The sequence below is a fragment of the Aquarana catesbeiana genome, linkage group LG10 (assembly GCF_042186555.1).
Source record: "Aquarana catesbeiana isolate 2022-GZ linkage group LG10, ASM4218655v1, whole genome shotgun sequence".
NCBI classification, from domain to species: domain Eukaryota; kingdom Metazoa; phylum Chordata; class Amphibia; order Anura; family Ranidae; genus Aquarana; species Aquarana catesbeiana.
Window position 1 is genome coordinate 107,982,868 of NC_133333.1, and position 13,545 is coordinate 107,996,412.

Sequence of the window (13,545 nt, forward strand, 5' to 3'; positions counted from 1 at the left end):
TACTTCACATATTTTTTTGTGTTTTTTTTTTCTCATTTTTTTTGTAACTGTAACTTTTATAACTGTAACCGGTTCCAGGTTCAGGTCTCTCAAAATGCGATGGCATCTTGGGAGACCCTGTGAAAGTGTGTGTAGTTTGTGCAATGCTGTACCCTACGCTAAAACTAAACCAGTGTATGGTAGCGTTCAAAACATTCACCAATGCAAAGACCAGGATTGTCAGGACAGGAGGGACAATAATAGCGGGTGTCACGCCTATATCCATGCTTGCTGCAGACACGACATCTTTTTTGGGGGAGTTCGGTGGGTAGGGGTACTCGGGAGGACATAAAGAAAATGCCTCTCATGCAGCTGACTGCATTTGGTTGGGGATGTGAATGGGGGAAGTACGGGTGCTGCAGAAGTGGCGGGTTCCCAATTAGGATTGGCGAATGCAGCAGGAAGGGCATTATGGGCATGATGGGCCTGTGTTTGTCTTCTTCTTGGTGGCAGCAGGGCACTACTTGTGCTTGCCACCTCACCAGCTTGAACTGCACTTATGGGACTTGCCACGTCACCACGTGTTACTACAGTGCTGGTTTGACTACGACTGGGGTGTACTAGGCCGCTGGTGCTTGCCAGTTCACCAAAACGCTACCAAAAAAACTGTTAGCGATCGCAGGCATCAGGCCTGACTCTGCGAACGCTGCAGTTATGCGTTTAGTGTTTTGTAAGTGACAGTGATCGATCGATAATACTGCACTTGGGTGGGCTGGGCTGGGCGGAGGGGCAAAACGCAGGTCCTAGCAGGTATCTGGGCTGACCCACTAACACTGCATTTTTGGGAACCCTAAACTGCTGGGGATGCTAGTATAAAGCTGATTGGATCAGATATTGATCCTTTCAGATACTATACCACTAAGGGAGGTGTATGCTGCGTGCGTGGGTGTTAGCGGTACTGGCACTAACCTGACGCTGCCTGGGGCTGGTGCTTGCCAGTTCACCAAAACGCTACCAAAAAAACTGTTAGCGATCGCAGGGATCTGGCCTGACTCTGCGAATGCTGCAGTTATGCGTTTAGTGTTTTGTAAGTGACAGTGATTGATCGATACTGCACTTGGGTGGGCTGGGCTGGGCCGAGGGTCAAAATGCAGGTTCTAGCAGGTATCTGGGCTGATCCCGCTAACACTATGTTTTTGGGGATCCTAAACTGCTGGAGATGCTAGTATAGATCTGATCGAATCAGATATTGATCCGTTCAGATACTATACCATTAAGGGAGGTGTACGGTGCGTGCATGGGTGTTAGCGGTACTGGAGTTAACTTGACGCTGCCTGGGGCGACGCAGACCCTATCTGACCCTAAAACCTAACTTATATCACCGCCGAGCGATCAGGGGGCTAAACCTTTATTAGGTAATAAACAGCGGGTGCCCTGACACTATAATAAATAAACTAACTAACCAGCATCACCCGTAACATTTATACGGTGATCACTGGTAAAAGGGTTAACTAGGGGGCAATCAAGGGGTTAAAACCTTTATTAGGTAGTATATGTGGGTCCCTGATGCTACCTCCCCAACTAGCGTCACCAGTGACATTAATACAGCAATCAGAAAAACGATCGCTTAGTGGCACTGGCGACGGGGGGTGATCATTGGGTTAACCTTTATTGGGGGGGTTAGGGGGGTATCCTAGACCTAAAGGGGGCTAACCCCAACTGCCCTACCACTTCTAACTGTCACAACCTGACACCAATGCAGTAATCAGAAAAAAAAAACTGCTTGGTGTCACTGTGACGGGGGGGGGGGTGATTAGGGGGTGATCGGGGGGTGATCGGGAGGTGATGGGGGTGAAATGTGTGCCTGGTGTGTTTTACTGTGTGTGTTGTGTTGGTGCACTTACTCAGATGTCTTCTCTCCTCGGCGCCGGAATGGAAAATACCGAGCCGAGGAGCGATGACATCACTTCCTCTGCTGCTGTTTACTATACAGCAGCAGAGGAAGATTCTCATTCGTTGGGAGCGATCGTGAGGGGGTGGCCACGAATGAGTAGTCTCCCCCTCAGCCTGGATCGCTCCCCTAACGAAGCCAACCGCCTCGGGCACCGGGGGGGGCGCGATGTGCCCCCCTCCCGCTGGAGGCAGATCACGTACCAGGTACGTGATTTTGCTTGCCCGTGCCATTCTGCCACAGTATATCTGCGTTAGGCAGTCGGCAAGTGGTTAAAGCGTCCTGTCCCAACGAGCTTGCATGCAGAAGTGAACACATACGTGAGTAGCGCCCACATATGAAAACGGTGTTCAAACCACACATGTAAGGTATCGCAGTGATCATTAGAGCGAGAGCAATAATTCTAGCACTAGACCTCCTCTGTGACTCAAAACTGGTAACTTGTAGAAATTTTTAAACGTTGCCAATGGAGATTTTTAAGGGTAAAAGTCTGTCGCCATTCCACGAGCGGGCACAATTTTGAAGCGTGACATGTTGGGTATCAATTTACTCAGCTTAACATTATCTTTCACAATTATAGAAAAACATTGGGCTAACTTTACTGTTGTCTTATATTTTAATTTAAAAAAGTGTATTTTTTCCCAAAAAATTAAGCTTGTAAGACCGCTACGCAAATACGGTGTGACATAAAGTATTGCAAAGACCGCCATTTTATTCTCTAGGTTGTCTGAAAAAAAAATATATATATATATAATGTTTGGGGGTTCTAAGTAATTTTCTAGCAAAAAACTGATGTTAACTTGTAAAAAGGGGCTCAGTCCTTAACCACTTCACGCAAATCGCCGTAACCGTACGTCGGTACTTTGACGCTAAATAGCTACTTTGATGCTAAATAGCTGCTAGCATAACCCCAGTATTTTCGGGAATGGCCGCGTTTCGGTCATCTCGGCCGCTTACCAGACCCGCCGGTAGCAGCGGAGACTATCACGTCCTCTCTCGTGGATGCCTGGCTGCCGACTGAGGGGAAGATGGCCCCCGCTCAGCTCCATAGCAAGAACAGCTCTTAAAGGAGAATTTTTTAATTTATTTTTTTCAAGTGACATTTATTTTTGTTTATTGCATTTTAGTGTAAATATCCTTCCTAGATCTCATATTTAAGAGGTCCTGTCATGATTTTTTTCTATTACAAGGGATGTTTACATTCCTTGTAATGGGAATAAAAGTGACCCAAATTTTTTTTTAAAAAAAGATAGTGTCAAAATAAAATTAAAAGTAAGCAGAAGCGAATGCATACGTAAGTAGCGCCCGCGTACGAAAACAGTGTTCAAACCACACATGTATGGTATCTCTGCGATCGTTAGAGCCAGAGCAATAATTCTCGCCCTAGACCTCTTCTTTAACTCAAAACTGGTAACCTGTAGACATTTTTAAACATCGCCTATGCAGATTTTTAAGGGTTAAAGTTTGTCGCCATTCCACGAGCGGGCGCAATTTTGAAGCGTGACATGTTGAGTATCGATTTACTCAGCGGAACATTATCTTTCACAATATAAAAAAAAATTGGGCTAACTTTACTGTCACACTACGGTGATCGCCATTTTATTCTCCAGGGTGTTAGAAAAAATATATATACAATGTTTGGGGGTTATAAGTAATTTTCTAGAAAAGAAAATGATTTTAACTTGTAAACAACAAGTGTAAAAAGGGGGCTAGGTTCTTAAGTGGTTAAGTGGTTAAGGAATTTTGCAGTCATGCCCTTGTCTGCACTTGTTATATGTATAACCTAGAATACCAGCAGATATATCTAGCAGATGTACTCTATTTTATCTTCTGGCAGATAGGTGCTATAGGTGGTGACATAGCTATAAACTATGGAATGTTACAGCTGGTTCTGCAGCAAGACTGTCATTATAAACTTCAGCATTGATTTTACACTTTCTCAAAAATGCTTCCTCTCCCTGACCCAGACTCATGCAACATATATTTCAGGTATTAGACATAAAAAATAGTCTTTTGGCAAAGACATTATCAATTTAAGATAATGTAAAAATTGGCCTACCATTACAAGCTCGTCAGATGGTGTTTCATGCTGGTCAGTAATCCATTTTCTAAATATGTCCTGATTTAATGAAGTGTAGCCCAGATTGAATGGAATGCCTTCCCAGCTTTTTTCCAAGAAACATTTCATTTCTGCATAGAATGTCTGAAGCTAAACTGCAGTAAGATTAAAATAGACAAATTAACACATTTCTGTGATCATTACATTAGAAAAGTTTTTAATTACTTCAAGCAGTTTATCTGAATGCTACTCGGTAGCAGCTTTTTACAGTTACTATACAATAGAATTTAGACTGGGAGAGGGAGAAGCTTTTGAAATCAATCATTATAAGTTATAATGTGCTGGTATACATCGCATACTATCACATTATGTGAAGCTTACCTTAAAACGAAGCCCTCCAGTGACACGCTGTCACCGCTGACAGGGCTTCCATCTTCACCCGTCTTCCTACCAGGCTCACCTCCTCCAGATGTCTGATTGGTTGTACCCCAATGATGTAATGAACGCAGAAGCTGCTATTCATGGCACAGGACTCTGCAGGGATGGACCAGGTGGTTCCTTCAGAGCGATTGCACCGGTGACGTCACTGACCCATTCAAATATATTCTAAACGGTGCATGTTTAGGAGATATTTAATGTACCTATAGGTAAGTCTTATTATAGGCTTACCTATCTATAGGTAAATGTCAACCATAAGAGTTTACTCCCACTTTAAGGTGCCTACATTGTGAATAAAGGAGCAGTTGAGACATAGACAGCATTATTGTAAATGTAGTAGCAAATTTAGATACACAAAACAAATTGAAGCCGAACTCCAGTTAATACTTTCTAAACAGTTACAGAAAACTGTTTTATTCCTTTTTTGGATACAGGTTTACATAAATAAATAAAAGCTGACCATTATAAGCAACCTTGTCAGTGTTATATTATGTGTCTCAACCATCTAACTGTTACATGTGCAGTATAGCTTTTACTGTTAAAAAACAACAGGTGTACTGGCCAGACCACCAGGTGAAAATAAAAGAAAGAGGATATCCTATGCTCATACTTCACGTTTTGACCATATGTTACTGACATTATGATACTTTGAGGCACATTGTCCTCTGAGACCTATTTTTCTCTTCTTCTCTGCTTTTCTTCTACTTTATTTTTTCTCAACTTTCCTTTTTTTTTTCCTGCATCTTAAGCCTCCTCCTATTTTACCAGGGAGGTCTTCTTTGCCTTACATACTCTTTTGTATTCTTCAGTTGACTGACCCTCCTCCGGTTCAGTGGCTGAGAACACTCTGTATCTCAGTACATGTCTTTATAGTCTTGAGGTTAGGCCTCCTCTAGTTCCTTTTTGTTACTACTGACAAATATGTTCTAACCTTTAGGCTGGGTTCACATATGCTGCGGCCGTGGTTCACAGCAGGAGGTCCAGGGTGTCTCTGATCACCGATTCAGGTATGAATCAGGTCCGAATTTTTGCCTGAATTCGCAACTGAAACGGACCCAAAGGGCCCTTTCCAAATGCGGACCATGCCCCACCCCCACCCCGGAGCTGTGTGAACTGGCTCCATTGTGAGCCGGGCACACTCTCCTGTCATGCGATTTGGATGTGGGGAAAGCCACATCCTATTCACATATATGTGAACCAAGCCTTAAGACCATCTGAACATCACTTTCATACTGTGGATCACTTTGTTTATTGCAATAATGTACTCATTGTATTCCCCTTATTCCACTCTATTTTGGTGCTGTACTTTGAGTTATGTTGTACACTCTGGATTATTGTCTTAGTCATTTGGCTCTGTATGACTATGCTATTTGTTAATAAACCTTTGGAAAATAAAATTAAAGAAAGAAAGCCTAAAAAAAGAAAAATAATGCAGCCATCACATCTAAGAATTGGTAAGCTGCAATATAATGAATGTTTGCATTTGGGTTTAATACATTTTTAACATCTGAAGTTAATTTTGCAGTTTTGGTATATGTTAAAAAAATGGACATATCTTTGCAGTGACTCAGGCTCCATTCACACAAGCTGCATAGAGAGCTAGTCACATGCTCCTGTCATGCGAATTGGATGCGACGAAACCCACATCCAATTTACATATATGTGGACCCGACCTTAGTGTATCAAAGTAAATTATATGTACTTAATTTTTATTTTCCAGGATAAATTGTACCTTCATTTAGTGGTAAATGTTAATGGATATCTTCTGAATTTGTGTCATTATCAAGGAAAAATTATCCTAAATAGCAAAAAAGCATTTTGAAGTTTACCGTATATTTCCAGCCATTACCATGACTCACTTCCAAAAAAACAACCCAAAACATATTCTCCTGACACACATGGGAGTACAACATATGTGCAGCATTACAGCAAGCAGAATGTCAGGTCACCTGGGACCAGGTGACAGATGCACTCTATAGGAGTCAGAAGTGCACCGCTAAGGTAGTGGACCCTAGGACTGACTGCTGTGGATTGAACCCTGGAAGGTTCAGGAAGCAGGTCTACAGGATAACTAACATGGATCCCAGTGGGAGCTAGAGCATAGATTGCCCAGGGCGCTGAGTCTAAGAGCCAGCGGGTGTTCACCAGAGCCTCTAGTGGTGAGGATAGACTGCGCTGCAGTCTGGCTCCAGGTCACGGCCCCCAGGGTCTCACAGCTCAAGCTCGTCGTAGACTACAGGAGAAGAGGAAGGAGGCAGCAGGCTGGAATGACAGGGAAGAAATTGGTAAGCCAAAGGTCAGGGTGACTAGCAGACAAGGATAAACATAACACGCCAAAGGTCAGGGTAACAAGCAGACAGGGAGAGTCAAGAACAGGCCAAAGTCGGTAACAGGAATCAGGCGTAGGAAACACAGCAAGTACACATGGAGGCTAACACACAATGGTTGATCAGCCCTGCTGGCTTGCAGTGCACAGGTTAATATAGGTTAATATAGGGTTCCCTGATAGGAGCTGGGGTGGAGCCATGCTAGAGGAGAGTTAATAAAATCAGTCAGGTGAGAGTCAGCTGGTCTTTAGAGATGAACACATGGAGACAGGTAAGCTGACAGAGAAAACACTATTGCATAACCATGACACAGAACCTGGCTACAAAGGCGAGTTCAGAGGGTGGTGATAAATGGGGAGTACTCAAAATGGTTAGGGGTGGGTAGTGGGGTCCCCCCGGGTTTTGTGCTGGGACCAATCCTATTTAATTTGTTCATAAACGACCTGGAGGATGGGGTAAACAGTTCAATCTCTGTATTTGCGGACGATACTAAGCTAAGCAGACAATAGGTAATAACTTCTCCTCCTGGAAACCTTGCAAAAAGATCTGAATAAAATTATTAGGGTGGGCAACTACATGGCAAATGAAAAAACAAGACAAGAAGGGTCTATCGGGGCAGTTGCTGTAGCTGACCATGGATATGTACCCATCAAGTGGATTTGTACTAGACTATCTCGGTACTGATACACAAACAATTTTTGATATAAAAATATACATTTTAATACATATAAACAAAATACATACACAGAACAGGGAATAAAATTCCAACTACTAACGGGATCACCAGGGAGACAAAGTTGATGTGGGATATAGACAGATAAATCCTCTACTAGTTTCGCGGATTGTTTCCTCAGGAGGAGCTGTTTATAAAACAGACAATTTAATAAAGCATACAGTAATGGCATCATCAAAAACATAACATACAGCAAGCATTATAATAAAAAGATCAGCTCACCCATAAAACCATGTACTGGTACGTACCCAGACCGGCCGGAAAATTCCCCCTGCGGCAAAACGTGGGGGATTGTACAAGGCCACTTCTAATTGAGAATAATAAACAGATTGGTGGTAGATAAAAGAACCAATAAAATTAATTATGAAGGACCCAAGGAGGGTGGGGTGGTGCAAGAGGGAGGGGAAGGGAGGGGGGAAAAGGGGGGGATGACCGGGGAAGAAGAGAGGGGGGAAAAGGGGGAACAGGACGAAAGGGGAGGGAATATAGAGAGGAGGGAAGGGAGGAAAGGAAGGGAAGGGAGGCCAATGTGCACCAGGATAAACTATAAAACTCACCAACGAGTAATATGAAAATATTGATACAATGCCAGGGGTGGTGGTAAATAAAGCTGGGCAGAGGAGACGCCAAGGAGAGGACACAGCCAAACAATAGTGGGGGAGATGTCCCCTGTAGTGGACAATATCTATGGATTCCCAAACAAAGTACACTGTAAGGTAATGCAACCTCTGGGTAAAAAAATTGATCAGATCAGTCTGTTAAGACAGTGCGATCAGGGCTGGAGGTGAACAGGGCTAGATCGTACTTTGGACTCCGAAGCCAACAGCACACCACCCCTGGGATCCGGGCCGTACCGCACATTGAACGGGTCTGAGAGACCCGCTAAGTATGCTCCCCAACCTGTGCATGTTGAGGACGCGCCATTGGCACGATTCTGCGTTACTGCACAAGCGCGCCACGATCGGTCTATGGGCGGGCCACCCAGGTAAGGTCGCGGCATGTGGAGAAGAGACGCTTGAGAGGGGATATGATTTAAATTTATAAATACTGTACTGGTGACCCCACAACAGGGATAAAACTTTTTCAGGGAAGGGATTTTAAAAAGACACGTGGCCACTCATTAAAATTAGAAGAAAAGAGGTTTAACCTTAAACTATGTAGAGGGTTCTTTACTGTAATGCCCCGTACACACAGTCGGATTTTCCGACGGAAAATGTTTGATGGGAGTTTTTTGTCGGAAATTCTGACTTTGTGTAGGCTCCATGGGACACTTTCCATCAGAATTTCCGTCGCACAAAATTTGAGATATGGTTCTCAAATTTTTCGACAACAAAATCTGTTCTCGTAAATTCCTATTGTATGTACACAATTCCGACACACAAAGTGCCACGCATGCTCAGAATAAATTACGCGATGGAAACGCTCGGTCTGGTAAAACTAGCATTCGTAATGGAGATAGCACATTCGTCACACTGAAATTTTTAAAATAGTTTAATGCAGCACATTCTCTTCTTCTTTATAATGCTAGAATAATGAAGTTGTTTTGCTGCTCATATTCACACAGAGTTCTGACAACCTGATTTCTTTATTATTTCTCGTGATCTCATGAATCATATTATTTTTTATTTTCGTCAGATCACCATAATAATGTTTATTTATTTATTTTTATTTTTTTTTATCAAGATCTACTATTTTTTTTTTTATAGTGATCTCCCTAATAATTTTTCCCGTTTTGTGTGTCAAGTTACCACAACACCATTATTATTTTGTATTTTTTAATCTCAAGGAGGTTGGTTGGTGTCCCTTGTTAATTTGACATTGTATTTTTGAAATGTACCTGCCTACTCACAAACAAACTGTCCATTTTGAAGAAAAACACATAGGCAAGTATTTCTGCAAAAAAATATCCATTTATTAGAGGGTCTATAACAAACAGGGAAGTTGGGACTTTAAATGAAGCGGTTGGATTGCGGAGGGTTTAGAAATATTAATTTATTAGTCATAGTAAATAGAGTAACAGGAATTTCACATATCAACACACACATATATGTTTTTACATAACAATGAAGCATATAGTATGGAAAAATACATGCAGTAGATATAAAATCATACTCGATAAATGATAATTGAAAAACTAATGGTACAACAGTAACTGGAATTAATCGCATAGCCATGATAATATTCATAATCATGATCATGATAGGTGCCAGAAGTGGCATGCCCGGAACCTGGTAGCTGGAGTATAAATCACATGATAATAATAGTGGTCATACAGGGTACCCGAAGTGGTGTGCCCGAGACCTGGTGTGAAAAGGGCACAATGATATAAAAGGTTAGAAAAAAATATACTGATGACAGGGTACAGATAATTAAGGTTGAAGCATCAAGTGTAGCTCGACGCGTTTCGTGGATGGTTTTCTCCACTCATCAGGAGCTGATGCAGTACAAACCTGTAAGATATATACATATAATAAATCTCCATCTTAATAGAGAGGAGTAAAATAGATCTAATCACAACGTGGTTGGTCAGAAGACATACACTTACCAACCCTGGCACTGAGTGCGACGCACGGCAAATGGCACGGAGTGAGCCAGAGGCAACAAACCCCAGCACGGGAGCTGAGGCAGCATAATATGTCTGGGTGGCAACGGGTGATGGAATGGCAGTGTCCGGATAATGGGATGGTGTCCATGTGACAGAAATAATAATGAAGAGCTTGTCAGAATGAAGGGATATCTGGGAACAAAATATCAATTTATAAATAGTAAATGTTAGTAATATAAAATGGAATTAATAATATTGAATAATGTGTAAATAATGTACCCAAAGATACCCTCGTATATAATATCAGTAGATAATATTATAGAAATAGTCAAATTAATAATATTGAGTAATGTAAAAATAATGTATCTAAAGATACCATTGTATATGATATTGATATGATGTAAATGATATTTATGAAATTAATAGTAATAGATACCTTTATGTGTAATCTTGATAAATAATATTGTGAAAATCATAGTGAAACAATAAAGATGGTGACTAGTGCAGATCTAAATGGTGTGCTTTGTGGAGGAGGGAGTGTGAGAAATAGATAATGGCTAATGGATGAGACAAGATGTGCAGTGAAACAGAGCAGGGGTGAAACAGAAAGAGTGAGCCCAATATCCGAAGACTTACCCGATGCTAAGGGTAAAGCACAAGCAGCAAGAGAAGAACAGCTGGTGTGTAGAGACCCCAATCGGAGACAGGCCAAATGAACGGCCCATTCAGATTGGGGGACATATAAATATATGCCGCCAACGCCACGTGCGTGAGCCTAGCGGGAGGAGGGGGCGGCGTCCGCACCTGAGCTGAGGAATCGCTCAGTGTTTGGCGCCAAAACCGTCCCCCTCCCAAAGGGGAGTCATGCAGGTGACGCTCCAGGCGTCAGCACGGTGACGTTGGTTGGAACGTCCCGCGCATGACGTAGGGACCGTGGCGCCGATGCGCAGAATGGTACCCGCCCGAACCTCCCAAGGGGGAGGAGGGGGAGGGTCCAAGGAGCGCATCGCAGCTCCCGCGCTGAGGAAGGAAACCCCAGCACAAAACCGAGGCAAGAGCCATGCTAACGCAAAACAGTGGCAGGGCTGTGGGGGTTAAATGTATAACAAAAAATTAAAGTCAATATAATAGCGGCAACCAGTACAGGACATGCCAACTGTGGTAACATAGAGGAACTAAGTACAAGCATAACAATATGTGTAAGGTATACGACTGTTCCAAAATTGCAGCCCTATGTAGGGTCTGCATGGACCCTCTCGCGTGGATGGCAGGGGAACACAGCTAATCCAACTATCCAAACGCTTCCATCCCGATACTATATTTGGCATAAAGAGGGGAGTTTGGGACTTTAAATGAGGCGCACTTGTCGCCTCCATCCCGGAATCAGGTATATAACAAACAGGGAAGTTGGGACTTTAAATGAAGCGGTTGGATTGCGGAGGGTTTAGAAATATTAATTTATTAGTCATAGTAAATAGAGTAACAGGAATTTCACATATCAACACACATATATGTTTTTACATAACAATGAAGCATATAGTATGGAAAAATACATGCAGTAGATATAAAATCATACTCGATAAATGATAATTGAAAAACTAATGGTACAACAGTAACTGGAATTAATCGCATAGCCATGATAATATTCATAATCATGATCATGATAGGTGCCAGAAGTGGCATGCCCGGAACCTGGTAGCTGGAGTATAAATCACATGATAATAATAGTGGTCATACAGGGTACCCGAAGTGGTGTGCCCGAGACCTGGTGTGAAAAGGGCACAATGATATAAAAGGTTAGAAAAAAATATACTGATGACAGGGTACAGATAATTAAGGTTGAAGCATCAAGTGTAGCTTGACGCGTTTCGTGGATGGTTTTCTCCACTCATCAGGAGCTGATGCAGTACAAACCTGTAAGATATATACATATAATAAATCTCCATCTTAATAGAGAGGAGTAAAATAGATCTAATCACAACGTGGTTGGTCAGAAGACATACACTTACCAACCCTGGCACTGAGTGCGACGCACGGCAAATGGCACGGAGTGAGCCAGAGGCAACAAACCCCAGCACGGGAGCTGAGGCAGCATAATATGTCTGGGTGGCAACGGGTGATGGAATGGCAGTGTCCGGATAATGGGATGGTGTCCATGTGACAGAAATAATAATGAAGAGCTTGTCAGAATGAAGGGATATCTGGGAACAAAATATCAATTTATAAATAGTAAATGTTAGTAATATAAAATGGAATTAATAATATTGAATAATGTGTAAATAATGTACCCAAAGATACCCTCGTATATAATATCAGTAGATAATATTATAGAAATAGTCAAATTAATAATATTGAGTAATGTAAAAATAATGTATCTAAAGATACCATTGTATATGATATTGATATGATGTAAATGATATTTATGAAATTAATAGTAATAGATACCTTTATGTGTAATCTTGATAAATAATATTGTGAAAATCATAGTGAAACAATAAAGATGGTGACTAGTGCAGATCTAAATGGTGTGCTTTGTGGAGGAGGGAGTGTGAGAAATAGATAATGGCTAATGGATGAGACAAGATGTGCAGTGAAACAGAGCAGGGGTGAAACAGAAAGAGTGAGCCCAATATCCGAAGACTTACCCGATGCTAAGGGTAAAGCACAAGCAGCAAGAGAAGAACAGCTGGTGTGTAGAGACCCCAATCGGAGACAGGCCAAATGAACGGCCCATTCAGATTGGGGGACATATAAATATATGCCGCCAACGCCACGTGCGTGAGCCTAGCGGGAGGAGGGGGCGGCGTCCGCACCTGAGCTGAGGAATCGCTCAGTGTTTGGCGCCAAAACCGTCCCCCTCCCAAAGGGGAGTCACGCAGGTGACGCTCCAGGCGTCAGCACGGTGACGTTGGTTGGAACGTCCCGCGCATGACGTAGGGACCGTGGCGCCGATGCGCAGAATGGTACCCGCCCGAACCTCCCAAGGGGGAGGAGGGGGAGGGTCCAAGGAGCGCATCGCAGCTCCCGCGCTGAGGAAGGAAACCCCAGCACAAAACCGAGGCAAGAGCCATGCTAACGCAAAACAGTGGCAGGGCTGTGGGGGTTAAATGTATAACAAAAAATTAAAGTCAATATAATAGCGGCAACCAGTACAGGACATGCCAACTGTGGTAACATAGAGGAACTAAGTACAAGCATAACAATATGTGTAAGGTATACGACTGTTCCAAAATTGCAGCCCTATGTAGGGTCTGCATGGACCCTCTCGCGTGGATGGCAGGGGAACACAGCTAATCCAACTATCCAAACGCTTCCATCCCGATACTATATTTGGCATAAAGAGGGGAGTTTGGGACTTTAAATGAGGCGCACTTGTCGCCTCCATCCCGGAATCAGGTATATAACAAACAGGGAAGTTGGGACTTTAAATGAAGCGGTTGGATTGCGGAGGGTTTAGAAATATTAATTTATTAGTCATAGTAAATAGAGTAACAGGAATTTCACATATCAACA